The sequence below is a fragment of the Zerene cesonia genome, chromosome 13 (assembly GCF_012273895.1).
Source record: "Zerene cesonia ecotype Mississippi chromosome 13, Zerene_cesonia_1.1, whole genome shotgun sequence".
NCBI lineage: Eukaryota > Metazoa > Arthropoda > Insecta > Lepidoptera > Pieridae > Zerene > Zerene cesonia.
This window is the reverse complement of record NC_052114.1, coordinates 1,875,549-1,893,186: the sequence shown is the minus strand read 5'-3', so window position 1 is coordinate 1,893,186 and position 17,638 is coordinate 1,875,549. Positions and strand designations below refer to the sequence as shown.

At 31.3% G+C, this 17,638-nt stretch overlaps 1 protein-coding gene across 1 annotated transcript in view; it reads right to left on the bottom strand.

The window, feature by feature from the left end:
• LOC119831227 (cardioacceleratory peptide receptor-like) overlaps positions 1 to 5,877 on the bottom strand; it is a 38,471-nt gene extending 32,594 nt beyond the window's left edge. The window contains exon 1 of the mRNA XM_038354517.1: positions 5,765 to 5,877. The gene's annotated coding sequence lies outside the window, so the exon portion shown is untranslated. The remainder of the gene's footprint in view (positions 1 to 5,764) is intronic.
• Positions 5,878 to 17,638: the final 11,761 nt, after the last annotated feature.

Sequence of the window (17,638 nt, the reverse complement as noted above, 5' to 3'; positions counted from 1 at the left end):
CATACGATTATATCTAGGAATGGGACATAAGAGTTTTATTTTCCTTGTCGAAAGTGTGGAACTTTTGTTTTCTTTATGCTAAGATAAGATACTAGACTCGGTATTATATGAGCGAGGCAATCGGGACAAATAAACTATTTTAGGGGAAATATTTGACTTATAACACACGTTAACGTTTCTAGTTATTGTTTTTTATTTATCCGTTTCACTAATTTCATTTTCATTATTTCTTTATGATTTCGAACTTTAAAGTTCGAAGTGCACAAATATTGTATTAATTCCATTGAAATGTCATACATTTCTGTTATTCCAAATTGCAAAGCAATCTATAGTTATTTGCATTTTTATTCACCTAAACTTTTCATTATGGAAATGAAATTATAATTGGTCCGTTTTTTCTTCTAGATGTTATTCCTTAGAATAATCTGTGAAACCACTTGCACATGTACTTTTATGTCATAGCCGAATGGCTAATCTTATTCAATATTCTATTTACCAATAAGGACGTATGAACTTCTAAGCAGGTAAACACGAAACAAGTTAGTATCAGGTGGCCCATCTGCTCCTTTGCTTGCTCTGCCATAAAAAAAGTTAAGCTAATTACAATTTGCTTACAAGGTCTTCTAAGAATGCAAAAATTTAACCCTTATTTATTACCTAACATTTCGCCCGCGTAGTCAAACATATTCCCATGGGAATGAGAGGTTTTAGCGCGGTATAAAAGTAGCCTTTATCTCCATCTAATCTTCTATCTTCAGACACAAAAATCGTATCACATACTCGCTGCATTACGACGACACACCACAGATAACATAATACTATTCTAGTACCCACACTTTCACATTTTTTCCCTACCAAAGGATTAAAATCGACAGCAAAAGGGCCACGTTGCAGATCTTTGTTTGAGGTTCTTGTTTAATTAATTTTCATTCATTAACGAAAACATCAAGGCCTCGTCTCTTAATCTCAGCATTCTTGGCTTAAAAGCCTTATTAACTGAATGATAAACAAAATTACAGCAGTTTGAGTCATCGATTCCTGTCAGAAACAGAATGGTTTCAATTTGTCCCATTACATGGATTCAATGATCCGATTTTCAGTGAAAGCCGGCCTAAGTATCGTTTAGGGTTAACCTCTGGATGAGACTTAGTGAAAAACGAAGTTCAAAACTATGGCTTCATCATATTTTCAACCTTCTCCATTTACTGTTGGAGCGTTTCCTAATAGCCTTGCGCATTAGACACAGGCATTAGACAAATAATAGTTTATGTAATTCCTAATACGAGAACGCCGCTAGTATCATATAATATATATAGTATAGTCTATCTCTATCTATAGTCTATCGTATTGGAGATATCAATTTAGATTTAATATTATATACAACAGTTATAAATAGATTTACGATGAGAAAATTTTCTTAAATTAAAGAAGAGGCAGACATAGCTAAAATTTAAATTCAAATTGATTCGAAAACAATAAAATACAAAAAGAATAATATGTATTATACATTGGCTGGCACAACCAAAAGTTATTTTTTTATGATCTTCCATAGAATATCTTCACGTGGCTGAACCCATTTCAATATTCATAAAATAAAAAAGCATATAACTTAACAACAAAGCATCATTATCGTTTCCATTAACAAACTTCTTCAGAACTTTCTACCTCATTAAAGCCAAGGATTGGAAGACAAGGTCGCACTGTCAAGGACAGTCCCCGATTTATAAATGACCATGAAAGTACATTAATAATATATGTAATTTTCCGACTTACTTCACATCGGAAATATATATCCAATGAAGTCAGATACCTAGTCGAAGAGCGTAGAATAGTTATTTTCTCACAATTTATTTTTCGAATTTTTAATGTAATGGTTTAGTTAATGTTATTCAAATAATTAAAATGAAAACACTTCATTAGTTTTTTCATTGTTTAGTGGTAGCTACTTTTCGTGTAAAATGATTTCTTTAAAAAGTAAATTATATACCTGTATGTAAAATATAACAAAATGCATTACACTTATATGTATTCTACATGCAAAAAGTATAAACAAAGTAAAAGCAGAAAGAATTTTCTTTTACTTAGAATTAAAGTACTTATTTAAACCTTTATAAAAAATCTGCCAGCTACGCACACCCAAAGCAGCCGGCACTTATATTTTCCCTACCAATAAACTGCATAGATACCAAAGTCCCAACATAAATCCCATACACACATCGTACATATTTTTACCATAATCTCCTAGACTACATATCAAACCGATCCCATGACCTTTTCCGTCTATAATTTATTTATATTTTCATCGGACATGCTGTTGATACAGGGACTTAACGAAGTCATATTTCATGTCGTACTTTGTTTTCTTTTTCCATGTTTGAGGATAAGGCATTACGCATGATCGACAATAGTTCGATAAAAAATATTCTGTAGTCTTTTCACAGTTTATATTTTAACTAGCTTTCCGCCCACGGCTTCGCCCGCATGGTGAAATAGGCAGTCATATAGAAAAGATGGGAGATCCGGGGATTTCTCCACATAGTTTTTGTTGGACTCTTCGATTCTATATATCCTTTTTCGGGCTACAAACTGTCTATGTACCAAATTACATCTAATTCCGTTCAGTGGTTGTGAAGAAGAGAGATAGACAGACATACTTAATCCTCATTTATAATATTTGTGGTGCAGTAGTTCAAAAAGCAGTGTTGGCTCAATGGTGAGCACCTGGGACTTCAGAATCGATAAGTCGGGGTTCGAGACCGGGCGGACGTGCAGGACATAAATTGATTTTTCAATTTATCTGCACATGTGGATAACATCTCCACTGCTTAAGACAGTGAAGGAAAACATCGTGAGGAAACCGGCATGTCCAAGATGCAAATAGTTTGACGACATGTGACATCTGCCAACCCGCACTTGGCCAGCGTGGTGGATTATGGCTTGAACTTTCATGGGACGCCTGTGTCCCAGCAGTGGGGGCATGTATTGGCTGATGATGATAATATTAGTGGATTATGAAGCTTTGAGAGAAATATGTTCACTAATTCCCATGTCCGAGACACACAGTCGCAAACCTACAAGTATAGCAGTATATAATGATATTTATAAATATTTTTTTTACATAAGGGCAAACATTTGAACATTATATAATTGTTTGTACGCAAGTGTATCGGGTTAATTATATTCTGGGCCATAATTTTAACTTTAACCAGTCTATAAACGAAATTTGCTTTAATAAAGATACTTCAATGTTCAGAAAGCATATAAATACATTAAACGTATTCACTGAATTTCATAAATAACGTAATTTTAGGGTTGATTAATTAAATGTCGATTTTCGAGAATCATCATATTTTTGTGATTGCTAGCCATTTTTTTCTTTAGTGACAACTGCCGAACCTTCTGAGTACGGATTCTGCCAATGTCAAGTTTTGAACAGATGAACAGAATCTGTGAACTATCGTTTGAGTTAAGTGTGAATTATGTGTTTATCTTTAATAGTTGTAAAAATTGAAATACTTTATCTTATTGAATAAGGAGAAAATGCTTATGTAACAACTGTTGAAGAAAAATAAAATAAATTCATAAATTCTATTAATGTTGTTGTGGTAAGGAAAAATCACGAATGAGATGATTCGCTTTTTTTTATAAATCTCTCACCCGACTTTCTCTCCTTTCCTGTATAACCTAAATATATAATTACGCAAATCGGTTCAGTGAATCCGGATTAGTCAAAATTCATTGAATTTCAAAGAGACACAGTACACCCTGACTTATTGTTCAAACTAAAAATAACATCATGTCAGACACATAAAGCTAAAAAATTCTTAAAATAAAACTTCATTAATAACAATATACCAAAATTAAGCATCATTTATTCGGTAAACAAATTCAATATAAAAGAGGCGGCAAGAAACTTGGTAATTACTTTTTTAAATATATTTGCAATTTCCATTTCTATAAAAGTTCTAAATATTAATGCCAAATAAAACTTTGCTTAACCGCTCTGATATCTAATTCAATTTAATATATATTGTATGCTGTCAAGTCAATTAATATAATTAAAATATTGCCATAATAGGCTTCTTTTAATGAATTTATAAACCCAATTACACATTTTATGGATTACGATTTTCGCATAGAAAACTTTTTTTTCATGAGGGAATCGCTGTTTTTAACTGACTTCCAAGAAAGGTGGAGGTTCTCCATTTGAATGTATTTCCTTGTGTTTGTTACCTCAGAACTTTCGACGGGGTGTACCGATTTCTATTTGGTGCCATTTAATGCTCGAATGCTATAATTTTGATTTGATTTCATTTTGACGAATTAAGCGATTAGAATATTGTTGTGACTACATGTCAGTATTTTGAAGGTTCTTTCGTAATATTTTCTTGAATTTAAAAATGAAAAATTCCTTATAATGCATCACTAATTAACTCTAATTTTTGTAGTATATTAAAATTGTAACATGCATCATTAATTGGTTGCAACATTCGGAAATGAGAAAAATTAATATTTATCGGAAACAATTTTTTGTCTCTTTGAAAACATAAACAATTCATATAGGCATATTATAAATATATAATTACTATATAATAGTCGCTTGTAGCATGTATTATAATACATGCTTTCCAAATGTTATTACATCAATCAATCAATAGAGGATTAAATAAATCCAACGCATTGACTTCTGTTTATACGCTAATTTCAGCAACTTCTTAGAGGGGATTTTCCTTTACGAAAATACAGCACAGTTACATCATAGACTATTTTTTAAACAATTATTTTATGAATTAACGATACATGGAAAGAAACAATCATTTACTTTTTCATACAATAAGAATGTAATTATTTGGAGTGGCTTTCTTGTATTGCGCGATGAATAATATATTTTAATCATTTGTCCACCTTCGACCTATGTAAGTAATTATTTCTTTTGCATTGTACAATGTAGATAATAATTGCTTCTTCAGCTTTCGGTTGCAGTTGGTTCTGTTTTTCATAATGTAATGTTATGCTTTCAATAGAAATTTAATGCAATTAACAGACAATTATTATGTACCAAGGCAATATGTTTAAAAGGGAGTATTTTTTGCACGAAAGAGTTGCAAATATTTTCATAAATTATTTGAAAATAATACACTATATCAAAGTTCTTAATAATCTTTAAATCCTATATCATACGTATATAAGCCCGGTTAAATGAGTTTAAATAAATCATTTTTATATTGCAGAAAAGAATAATGCAATATATTATTGCGTTACCAATTACCATTATTATTAAAAATTAATAACCACATTATTTAAATTTAAATTGAGAAGAAATGTTCTATTTATAATTATTTCTTCATAATTATTCGATAAAATTATTAATAAGAGAAGAATAAATTATACAAAGTTTTTTTTTGTGTTTTTGTGATATAGTTATTATTATGGATTAGTTTGTATTATTTGATGACTACACAAAATACTCTTTCTCTTGATCCAAGTAAAGATTCAGTTAAAGCACAGTAAATGTATTGTAAGTATTGTTTACTTCAAGTTAAAATTAAGCTCATGCAACTAAGCTTTTAACTAAAAACATTAATTTATTTTTTGTTCCACTTTTTTATGCAGGTGTTATTTTACCTACTCAAAAAAGCTCATTTCACAAAGTTGTCATTAATTAAGTTATAAGTTACTGGCCGTAAAACAACTTTAAATTAACTGTAAAAATTCGCACAACTGCACACTAATTTAAATACTCATATAAAAATCTCATATTCACCCTCAAAATATCAGGTTCTCTCAACACTTAATCACTAAACAGTTATTGCTGCACAGCACTCGGTATAACTTGGAACTCGAGAAAGCACAGGCGTGCGTCGTCGCGGCGGGCCGCTACGCGAATCAAGACTCCGCCAAAACCCTTCGATAACCGAAACTGTTCATTCATTTACTTATTGTGTAATATTATATTGATAGTATACTATACATTGCTTGTGTAATTGTGTATGGGTTTTGTGAATCCTATTCACGTATTGTGAAAAAGAACATATGGTTTTTAGTCTCTGTTTTTCGGTTCGTTGCTCGTATGGGAAAAATATTTATGTAATAATATTAAAATTCATATGTATACAACGACATTCATTTTGAATGTTTTATTAGAGCTAGTTACCAAGTTCTAATGAGTAATATGTATTATTCAAATGTAATTTCATATTTGCATAATTCAAAATTACAAAGAATTCATATAATCATTGGAAATTAATCGCCACTCTATAACCTATTTCCTGTGTAATATCTATTTTTAAAAGTCCACATACAATCTGTTTTACTATTCCATATTTTTATAGACAATCTTCGATGTTTTTATGATGCGTAGACGTAAATTAACCGAACACATCACTTTAACTAAACAAATATTTTTACTCAGCGAAAAAATTTTAGTGTTCGTTCTATTTATATTTATGTATATACGTATGTTCGGTATTTACATAGCGTATTTCTGGTGTTTACGGCTTACGCATTCTTACGAAGGGCACATGCAAATATTTTTACGTTCTCTTAAATGTTTTGAGAAGATTTATTTCACTTTTGTAGTAAGTTTAAATAAACCTTTTAACACATCGATGTGATCGTTAATCTTCCAAAAATGTTGATGATGTTTACAAAAACTGCACTGAATACACAACCAAGAAAAATATACACATTCTATTATGTATTTATAATTTTCATGTCCTTATTAACTGAATTTTCTATATAGCTCTGGAAACGTTTGGTTTCCAACGGTATGTCATTCTATAAACCAAATGTAGAATGCTTCACATATTTTCGTAATAAGAATCAGGAAGTGTTCAATGAATCCAAGCCGTGAATCCAAGCCGTGTTCTGAGGTACATACTAGTGTACCTTATGGCATATCACAAACACGACAAGTTCATGGCGTAAGTTTGGAAAAATTTACCGACTACGAACATTCAGAAGTTTAAAACTCAATATATTATCCGGAATTCGTGTAATAAAAATTAAATGTCCTGTCGCGAATAATAAAAGTTGGGATTTTATCACCTATTAGGTAGGGGCGTTGTTCTTGATATGAACTGGAGTTGAACTTATTTTTCTATCGGTTGCTGAGATAATGTCACGATAATTATCAGTGTTATAATTATTTACGGTCCTTTCAGATTTTTAGATAGAATCCAGTAATTTAAGGTTATTTAGATAATAATCGTAACAATATAAATCTTATTCGCTTTAGACATTTCATTTAATTGTGTGTCACACAAAATACTACAAATATATTTTAGTGCAAGAAAAATAAAAAGAAAAGATTTTATTTTAAGATAAAACATGCGATATGGGGTCTGTGCACTATATAAACATTAAAAAGGACCACTCGCTGATATTCTGTGACGCAGATATATCGCAGCACCGGGTTTCAGTGAATCCTTTTCAACAGTCAAAGGAATTGTGCATTTTTTTGTTCATTGGATGTTTAATTTGAACAAATTATCGACATTATACTGATAGCATGAGGATTGCCTTTCAAGAAGTAAAAACATTAATGTTATTAATTTGTATGTTCAAAGTAATATTAAAAAAAAGAAACATATTTATGTATTTACGTTTGTAATGTTTTCACGAAATACCGATGTCAAAAATTCTTTCATCATTAGAGAGCGGCAGGTTCACTTAGTAAGCTGTGTACCACGGGTGAAGCCGGGGCGAGCCGTTAGTAACTAATATTAATTATATGTCCCAAGGTGCCATAAACACGAAGTAATAGATAGTAATCTTTACTTCCTTGAAGGAATTGCCAAGTAAACGAATCATACGCAATTACAATTTGCCAAAATGCACTCAGTTTTATGGAAAGTGGTTAACAGTGAGTTTCATTGAGTCGTATTCTTTAAAAGTGTGTATCACGGCTCTTAACAGACTTCAAATATATGAAAAATACGTTTTACTGGCAATGTCCCCTTGGACAGAATTGGTTCATGTAGTCATTTAAATATTTTTATAGGTACATAATATGTATGTAAATTTGTACAGCTAACATACTTCTCTGAGTGAAAGATATATACAAATGAACACAAATCATTAAACATTTAATAATCTTATATTGTTAAGTGATTTCTTAGAAACGGAAAAAGCTTTAAAATTTGAATTTTTCAAATTATTTTTAATAAATTAAATTAATTATCCATTTCGAACCCCATACTTCTGACGATGGTTGATTTAATTATAGAATACATTATATACATTACTTATTAGCATGTTTCGTTTTTCATTCTTCAATAAAAGCACTTTTAATTATTTTATTATTAACTGCTTATCAATTAATAATGTTTTCTTAAATAAATATTAAGGATACAATTGTTAAGTCTTGTCATTTGAAATGAAAACTTTAACACAATTTTAACAAAAGAAAAGTTAGATTTACAGAAAACATTTTATTTATACGTTCCCTTATAAAATGCTGGTGTTCATTAATTCATAGATTTTGAAATCCCGTAAAATACACGAGCGACAGTTTTTCCGACGTTTTCCTTGTTATATAATGGACCAACCCTACTTGTATGTTTCCCTTGAAATCCTACCTTTTAATGGCGGCGTTATACGAATATGTCAGTTGATAAAAGCTTATATAGGTAATAGCAAATGTAACATAATGTATTTGTCACATCAGCGCGTCTCCGATTTTTACCTGTACTTTTATCCTAATAAATTCGCGGGTATTTTTGGGAAAAACCGTGTGAATTTGTGACGTTGTTTATAAGTGAATTGTAACTACAGTTTCATGAAGCTACTGCGATTAGGAAAAACAGTAGGTAATTCAATTTTGTTTTATTGTTTTTATTGAATAAAAGTTGTAGTACAAATTTTCTTCCATATGAATAAATTATAAAAATTAAAAGTTGATTCCATTTGGAATATAATATAATGAAATAATATCAGCCATTTCAAATAAGAAGGAATGTAAATGCAGTTTTAGATATAACACTTATAACTTGACCAATAAACAGTTACCAAAGTTTATTAAAAACTCAAGTACCTAGATTTTTAATTGCTATAGCCGATTGCAGCTCAGATTTTACGATACAATAAAAACAAAGCTTCGCCGAGCAAAGTTCAATTAATGTCTTTGCCGTAGAAATACAAACTGTAACGAGTCTATTGTTTTCAGTTGTGTTTTTCAATAGAGAGAATTCGGTAGATTCGAGTATTATAAAAATAGGAGCATAAACGTATCGGGACACGTGCTTTTGCATGACTAAAACATTCCTAGATGTACACTATTTTCCTATTCTCATTTCCATAGCAATAGATACGATTTATTAATATTTTATATATTTTAAAGACATGAATAAAAAGCCTTTCGTTTTATCACAGCGATGCCTTAGACCACTTGACCTGACCACAGCAATCGAATAATAATATTTCATTCTCTTTGTCTATGTCATTTCCTTACAATTACGTTTATTTTTCATACATTAGGCGCTTATGTTGCTGCGCAGGAAGGAAGGTAGAACACTTCCATTAGAATAGGGAAGATTCTCCCCTATAAGTAAGGCCCCTATTGATGATCTTGGAAAGTTATATTTATCCTAAATATTGAAAATATAACGCTTGCGAGATTCAGGACAAGTGTCGCTACAAGTCATTTAACACAATTTATAGTAGTCGTGTAGGAAACGGAAGGAATGGAAAGAACGGTAATGAGTAAAGACCTAAGTGCCTTGAAATCGTTTTCATCAGTACAAATACCAACGTTACATTTTTATCTGCGAGCGGGTCTTAACAGTACGTAGCAATGCTAATGTATAATTATACACGTACATACATTTTATTCAGTTTTGTATTTTTTCTTTGTGAAAAAAGCTATGCTAAGCTAAACTAAATTATTGAATTATGTAGTAATTTGTAGACAAAAAGGTTCATTATATAGCATGTAAATTTGTGTGCTTTTATTTGATTTTTTTTTCAACTTTCAATGTTGATAATTAGTATGCAAAAACAGGCTCCCTTATTTTTATTAAAATAAAAAGTGAAATATATATCTGTTGTATCTAACAAAATAAATATCATATACGTGTAATAATTAACTTTATATTAAATCATATATTAAACACAATAAAGACGATTTACCACCAAGAGTAAGTAAAGCACTCCATAATACAAAATCATCGCTGAAATTAGAAACTAAAGGTTAGGAAACTATAACCTATGTCATAGCATTAAGTACTATTTTAGCGCATCAGTGATATCTTTAACAACAGCTCTTGTGATGAAGAATGGGCGTCGTGTTTCAGTTTACGACGCATTTGCATTTGCAGACTGTTTCGTTGATTCTTATGTGTTTGTACTATCATATTCTTAACAGATTATAAGCGAAACATAGTAATGCCAAGAACGATGTTGTAAGCCGTTAAATTTTTATTCGTATTTTATGTGCACCGGTGTTTGGGCTACAAAAATAGTGGTACAGATGTGTTTGTTATAAGCCGATCAAGAGTATGTTAAAACAAAGAGGCCAAATGGTTCTATCCAACAGTAAATGCAGTCAGATTGCTTGTTGGGCTTTCACGACTAAATCTAAGTACGAATTTGGATAGAATTTAGAATGAAAATAGTTAAAGACCACGGGTCAAACATAAACTACTACATTGTTCTGAAATAATGTAAAGAAGGATCAAAATTATCCAGTCAGATCATGAAAGTCTTCGTACAAGAACCAAACGTGCTGTATATTATTGAAATTGGCCTCTCTTTTTTTGCATTTATGCTTTCTTTATTAGTGATGATAGATACTCTAATTTATTGGTAACTAGCTGCGCCCCGCGGTTAAGTCCGTATCCCGGACTATCGGCATAAAAAAGTTACTGTATGTTATTCCAATTATTCAGCTATCTATGTACCAAATTTCATTGCAATCGGTTGAGTAGTTTTTGCGTGGAAGAGTAACAAACACACACACATCCTTACAATCTTTCGCATTTATAATATTAGTAGGATATCGTTACCACGAATTTGATAAGCAATTGATTTAGAATGAAAAAATATATGCAGTTATGTTTTATTTTTATTCCCGTTATTACAGGTGTTATCAACCAAACTAACAGATTTTGTAGTAACCAAAGTTGAAGGAATATAGTTAATGTTCGTATAACTCCGTCCGTCCGGTCCGTCACTAAAGTCCTAAGAATTTTGGTATTGTTACCATGAAGATACACGGTAGTACATTATCTTTGCTTGGCATGTCTTTGAACTCTCTTAAATATCGTTTTTAAATCTCTTTCACGATCCTGTAGTAACTGTTGTATTGTAGAAGTGGGCACAAAGCGCCCAAACGTATATTATACGTATATTCTTGTAAGCTGTGGCTCAAATACAGACATAACAAACCAAAATATAATGCATTCCTTTCTGTTTTAATATCTGATCTCAAGTTGCAACAACTTAATATAAAATAAACGGTAAAACTATTTTTAATTTAATATTTTTATATAATAAACAATTAATCTTTAAACATATACAGAACATTTTGTAACGACTGTGAAATATTAAATAAAAACAAAAATTACATAGTGATTTTCTAAAGCTCTCGGTTAGTATTTGTCACTTCAATCCTTTAATAATCATCTGCCGTTACCTTATTCGTTTTTACGAAGATGAAACAAACCGGGTTATTTTATTATGGGGTCAAATAGATAATGAAACTACGAGAATATGAGAAAAGAGGCCAAATAGAAGGCTTTCCCAGAGGGATTCTTATAAGACTTCGCAAAATAAATGAATTGCCTGAAATTGAGTCTTCAAATGTGATGGTGATATTATTTCGAGAGGTTTTAATGTCGCTACGCTAACACGCGTTTGTCAATAGCCGAATGTTTATGTAATGGACGTTTCTGGAAGTTTCTGTATAAATTAGGTTAGTTTTCTAAACTCTGTTGTAATAATTTTACTTGAGTTGTTGAATATTCAAAGTTATCATCAACGTTATAGATTCTGCTTGTATTTTATTAAGAAATTTGAATAAAATTACACCGAAGTTGGTAATAATAACAGCTATTGTTGTTCATAAGAAAAAAATGTTTTCTAAGAAATTGCTCCTTGTTATTAAATATTATATACACAACTTTTTTTTAACCTACATCGGCCATAGAATAAAAACAAGTTTGAAGGCCGGTGCTTCCTGTGTATTCCCAATTAAATGAATATAATACGCATAATTAAATCAGATAAACTGCTTTTAATTAATGTTTTAGTTTGACTTTATTGTTTAAAACCAATAGTATATTTTATTATAAGAATAAAGGAAGGAATATTTGGCATATATTTCATTTCGTGTAAAATTTAATCAAAGCGTACGGCTTCAGGCGTAACTTAATTTGCTCTGATTAAATAATAAGCACGAAATGATCCTAGATATTCTATTATTTTATATGTCAAATATATTTAAACATCTTCAATTAAAGATACTGTGCACTGGCTTTAAAATAAATCTACTAACATTATTAATACGAAAGTTAATCTGCCCGTCGATGTCTTTCTCTTCTTCACGTTTAAACTACTGAACACATTTCTATGAAATTTGACATAAAGATTTTAAACAACTTCGGAAAGAATGAAGGATAGTTTGCATCCCGGGAATATCACGGAAACGGGAACTATAGAGATAGGAGAGTTTTTAGAAGAAGAAATCTTGTTAGAAGAGTTTTGTATAATATTTAGATAGCGGTACCATACTCCTTCAAAACCGCTGGACCGATTCTCACGAAATTTTGTGTGCATATCGGGTAAGTTTAAGAATCGTCCAACATCTATTTTTCATACCCCTAAATGATAACAATGAGGCAGAACACCATTTGCCGGGTTAACTTGTAATTCATAAAAAAAAACAGAATAACTCGACATGTCCAAATGTTATTACACTATACATTGTTTAGTTGTAGTATTTTTCTTTATATTTATAGAAATTCAGTTCATAGTAACAAAGTATTAGACCACTAATTAAATAGCACAACATGACTAAAATAACACGAGGTCCGGAAAAAATCCAATTCCATCAGGAAATACATGGATAACAATAAGATTATCTCTTCTCTCGCAAGAATACTTTCAACTAGTCCTATGAGTTTTATCTCTGCCCTTGAGTGACCTTCACTGACAAAAGAAATTCGTGGCGCATTTTTTATCTCAGGGCCGTGGTTTGTGATTGATGGATTATGAACTTCGAAATATAGGAATAGGATAATGCGTAAATTTTGTGATTTCATTTGTCCCTTGAAATCAATAGATTTAAATAAATAAATAGATTCTGATTTGTTCCATAAGATTCTCGTCCCATACATACACGGTATTTTAAGTTTTAGGTGTACAGGTATTAGAGTTGTATTCATATTTATAAAGTCACTTATTAATTACCTTATGTGTTTTTATGAAAGATAAGTAGAAAATATTATATATTGATGTGTAATATAGTATCGTATTGTTGGTAGAAAAATTTGAACTTTGTTTAATATAATGTAAGACACTCGTTATTCTTTCGAACTAGAAACTACTATTATATAATTTTTGTACTTCTACCTAAAGAATTATAAGTAATTTAATTAATGCTCGCCTCTGTCCCTTTCAACAAAGTTAATACAAGGCAAAGTGAGATATAAGATCAAAAAATATGAATATAAGATCAAAAAATTTACAATATTTAACGCACCTTAGTATCGATAAATATGAATGTCTATTTAAAGAGAGAATATAACACTAGTTTTTCATAATAATGTAGTTCTCCTATACTTTGTAATATAATCACTAAATATATTTTTAGCTGTGATCTATGGAAAACAGTACTTTTCTCATTTAATCCAGTATATACGAGGTGTTATGTAACGGTGGGAGGTCAATCTTGGCGATTAAAGTTACTTTGACGAAACCACTTTTCAATCGTAACGCTCAAACTTAGTCACCAAGTATTCCACGAATCTAGATTTCTAAGTAACTTAAACACTAAGTTGACAACAAATGTTCATCTCGTTGGGACGTTGCTGGATTATCTAGAATTTGCTACAAGTTTATTATAGTTTTCTTATCTTTGGGGCACAAACCTAAGTAATAGCTTTGGTAATAGTGAGGAAGACTTAGTGTGCACTATATTAAATGATAGGATCTATAAATAGACCTATATATTATTATACTATCTATAGTAACATTATTATGCTGCGTTCATATACCTACTTGCCAAATGACAAAAGACGAAATTGCGATTAAGAGTTTTTGATACGAATTGGTTAAAATGCTTCATTATTGTATAAGGATAAATAACTCTGACTGTATATACATACAATTCTCTAGAGCATAGCGCCCTTATTTATAAAAGGTTTCTATGTATAAAGTTTGAATATAGATCGTATCCTTACCAGCGTATATGCGAAAGTTTTGCGAATTCAATCCCAAAAAATTACTTCCAAATAGTATCGTAAAGCATTATATACTTGTTTTTATTTTTTTTTATATACTTGTTGTGAAGTCTATAAGTATAATTTAAACAAAGATCATTTTGTAATCGGGGCAGAACCCTGGGAAGAACAATATAAATCCATACTGGAAACTCTATGTAACCTATTTTATAAGGACTATAATACGTTTTACGATGGAAATGTGGTTAAAAATTTAAAAGAATACGAACTCCGAATGCTGAAACCCCTTCCTAGTTGATAGCTCGCGGGTACGATGATCCCTTACGTATGCAACTACTATCAGGGGGCAGAAAAGAGGCGATGTAACCGCTTGCGTTAGGAGGCGCTTTTCATTGATAGGATATTTTCTCAAGATTTGTCATAGATAAATTTTTATATCACTAAATTCACATTTGAAGAGGTTTTACGCCCGAAATAAATAGTGTAATCTTCTATTAGGATTACAATCAATTTCGATCGATCTCTAATCATGTGTCAACAAAAAACTGGCCAAACCAGGTTAATGTTAATTTGTGCGGTTATTTAAGAGACACATAAATATATATTATTTAATGATTTTATTATGGAAAAGCTATGTTATTCTGTAATATTCTGTTTGTAAACAGTACTATACTTTTATATATTTTTTCTAATTATAACCTAGTCAATATTTATGAGAATTATCAATGTTTCTTGCCACTACAGTCTGCGAGTATACTGTTACCACGCAATCTCCTAAATGTGGAAGTACATATAATTAGCGTCTAAAAAACTCTCACACAGCATACAGATATTATGGTAATCGTTTTGGAAGGTGAGCTTTCACTCGCGGATAAAGATAACGCTAAGCTGATTTTGGAGCATCGCTACTCCTCTGGCCTCTCGTAAAGTCGTCAACTAGAATAGAAGTGCGGTTGATCGCCTTTTTATTGTTCACTTTGTACGCTACTAGCATCTGTAATGTTTGGTTTGTTTTCATTAAGACACTTCACTACTTTAACCCTAGTAAATGTTTTTTTATTACGAGAGAAATACCGAGACTTAACGGCTTTTGTGAACTTGTGGACTGGGCAAATGATAATAATTCCTTTGTTTACATTTTTGGGATGACGATTTAGTTTTATCGCCGAGTTAGTAAACCGTTTCGGTGGCTGTTTGACATTCACTATGTGAATTTACGCAGCAACTGCTTTTAATAATAATTTCGTATGGTACCTACACTGTTATGCAGGCAAATAAATAAAAAGAGCCTATATAAAACATGAAATTCATAAATCATTGATACATTGCAATCGCCAATTTAGAATAAATTTTTCTATATTCAAACAAAATGATGATGATAGAAAAAAATAATTCATCAATATTCGCTACTATTTTAAAGAGTAAATAATTAAGAAAAAATTCATAATTCAAAAATACACTATCTTTATAAAACTGCATAAATTCAGTCAAACTGTGAGACAATTTCAAATGCTATTTTATTTATCAATACACAAGCGTTCCATTTCCGAGTGTCGTTTGCTATCTTCCTCTGACGTCACTGGTAATGCATTTCTATTTGTTTAGTGATAAATGAATTTTCTATTTGGCCTGATATTTATATGTTAACTGATATACTTCATAGAACGTGGGTAAAAACATAAAGCCAGGAAAGATTTAATTATGACTTGTATGAAAGCTGTGCTGCTATATATTCTATTTAATACCGTAATTCGAAAAGATAATTTGCCTGTCAAAACAACTTAAATTCACTATATTTTTCTCTGAAGCTAACGGAATTAGATTGCAAGATGCAGCCCAGAAACTGACTTCGGAAAACAAAAATGGCAAGATATTTAAGCTGCAATTGTGTGGCTTTTTTCATATATAATATATGAAACCTAAACATTTAATTTTTAGTTTTATAGCATCCAAATGCTTTTATAAATGGGGAATTTCTTTATGTGGTAGTCGAGCACGCTTCGATACAAATTGGGCCAGCTCGGGAAAAGAAGAAGCTCGGGAAATACCACACCCCCACAGAAGACCGGCATGAAATAGCATTCTGCTGTGTTTGGTTTGGCGAGTGGGGGAGCCGGAGGCCCATATCCTTTTCCCTACCCTTCCCAGTACTTTCCTTTATTCCTATCGCCAATCCTTTCTTAATCCCTTCTCAAAAACGTCGTAGAGGCGTTGTAGAGGCGTAAGGCCTGCAATGGACCTTATGCCTTTCCAAATGTTCATGGGCGGTGGTAGCGCTTATCATCAGGCGTCCCACCAGCTCCATTGCCGACTGTAACGTAAAAAAAATACAGCTGCTATCTGGATAACTAAAAATAAAGGTAATAAGTATCTACTAATAATGCATGTACTTACTTAAAATCAATGGTTAAACTATATATGAGCAAATAATATTTTCATATTTACTACAAAAGTACACCTTGGCCTCCGTTATATACTCGCTGTTATAACCAACGAGGTCAACTTATTTTGGTTACGTTTTAAATCAAAAAACCTGTTTTACAGTCCACATGCTCTTGTCAGAAGATTGATGAGACATAATTGATGCGTCACGACACCATACATCAAGGTATAATGGTGTATATTGTTCATAAAAGCATTATTGCCATTTAGATGGTCTTGACAAGGACTTGGTATTAATAATTGAGATTTTTTATGTCCGAGAGGAAAAAAAACCTCTGCTTTATCATTAGACTTCTTATAGAAGCACTTTTCATCAAAACATAGTTACATTTACCACCGCTTCGGAATGCAATTCCAGTCCCAGCATAAACAAAGAAAGAAAATTAAATATGTGTGTCCTTAAATCTTGTTTATATAACAGATTTTAGTTTATTACTCGTTGGTACATTTAACCTAGTACAAGAATGTTTTTAAGATAGATTATAGCCACGTCAAAACAGAGCTGAGACAAGAGAGCTTTCTTATTATGATTGATGACAATAACCGGTCAATCACACCAGCTTTACCCAAGTTACCAATGTACTTTGACAATATTTGTTCTATTCCTTCTTCAGATAAACCCGGTCAAGTGCGAGTTGGGCTACGCAATGTAGAATTCCGTAGTTTTTATAAATTACTCGTTGGATTCTATGATGGTGAAATGACTGGCGTCTGTCGACATTCTACGGAGCTCGAAATTTCTGCTAAAACTCAAGTGGTTATACTCATAAACTAGTGAATCCCACTTAAGTGTTAAG